Raw genomic sequence first — 1,616 nt, 5'->3', positions numbered from 1 at the left:
ACACAGGCTGTCCCTCACCAGGAATACTCACTCCACTAGCACCTGGACCACGAGTACTCTCTGAACCAGGGCACAGACACGAGCACCCACATAGGCTATCCACAGCCCCCATCCCCGCAGACCCCAGGAGGCCTGGACAGCCAGCCGCTGGTGGTGGGAGCTGCCCTGGTGGGCCCCAGCTCACCCAGCAGCCCTCCCTCCAGGCCCACAGGAGCCAGCACAGTGGGGCATGGAGGACTTGTGCTGCCGGTGAGCCCAGCTGCAGCCTGACGCGTCTCGCTGGGAGACTGGTCTCCTAACTGTGGCCGGAGGGACAGACCTCTCACGTGTGCCGGCCCCACATAGGGCCTTCCTGCTCCGCCTGCCTTGAACAACTATGGCACTCAGACACCTGCTCAGGCTTGGCCCCAGGGACCCTCCAAATTAGCTTCTGGGTCTTGTCCCCAGGAGCCTTCCCAGAGGCCCACTAGGCCCTGGCCCCACCCCGCCACTGGCCTGGCCTCACAGCGCTTCATTCCCACGGCGTACTCACCCTGTTGCCTCCCTCTCTCCTCTGTCCCCTGCCTCCCTGGGCATATGCTTTCCCTGCGGACATAGGGCTGACCTCCATCTGCCGGAAGCACCCCCACCCCCACCCACCTCAAAGGCTACAGAACATCCTTGACCTTGAATGTGGCAGGCAGAATTTCCACCTGAAGGCGTCTGTGGGATGAGGCCTCCGGCAGTCAAGGTTCTGTGGAAGCCTCTGGGCTCAGGCACAAACGCTGGCATCTCAGAGGAGTTGAGACAGCGGACACACCCACTGTCCCAGCTCAGGCTGGTGCTGGTTCCGACAGTGTCCCCCTAGAAACGCCAGATCCAAGGCGCAGGGGCAAGTGGCAGGACAGGCCAGGCACCATCTGGCAGTGGGTGGGTGCGGAAGTGCTCTGTGCAGCCCCGTCTCTGCACGTGGGGTGCATTCGCCACCTGAGTGCAGGCCCCCAGCTCCTTCCAGGTCCCCAGACAGGCCCCCTGCAGCTGCTGTCACTGGCGGCCAGCACTTGAGCCCAGCGCGTGTCCTCTGAGCTGACCTTCTGCCGAGGGCCTCCCAGGGGCCCAGTGCTCCCGTCCAGCCTGGGTCCCACCGGAGTCCCGGTCAGCTAGGTGGGACATGCGGGTCCAACCTAGGCCCCTCCCCATAGGACCAGGGGCGGCTCCTTCGCTGCCCAAAGCCCCTGCAGGGGCGGCTCATTTAGCCATCACACCCCACACACAGACACACACACACACAGGCTGGCAGGGTCACACACTCCATCACACCCCACACACAGACACACACACACAAGCCGGCAGGCACACACACTCAGACATATCTACACCCACACACCACACGGGCACACACACCCACACAGGCCGGCAGGGTCACACACTCCATCACACCCCACACACAGACACACCCACACAGGCTGGCAGGCACACACACTCAGACATGTCTACACCCACACACCACACGGGCACACACACCCACACAGGCCGGCAGGGACGCACACTCCATCACACCCCACACACAGACACACACACATAGGCCGGCAGGGTCACACACTCCATCACACCCCACACACAGACACACACACACA

This window comes from Cebus imitator, unplaced genomic scaffold (assembly GCF_001604975.1).
Source record: "Cebus imitator isolate Cc_AM_T3 unplaced genomic scaffold, Cebus_imitator-1.0 Scaffold495, whole genome shotgun sequence".
Taxonomy (NCBI): domain Eukaryota; kingdom Metazoa; phylum Chordata; class Mammalia; order Primates; family Cebidae; genus Cebus; species Cebus imitator.
This window is presented reverse-complemented; position numbering follows the sequence as displayed.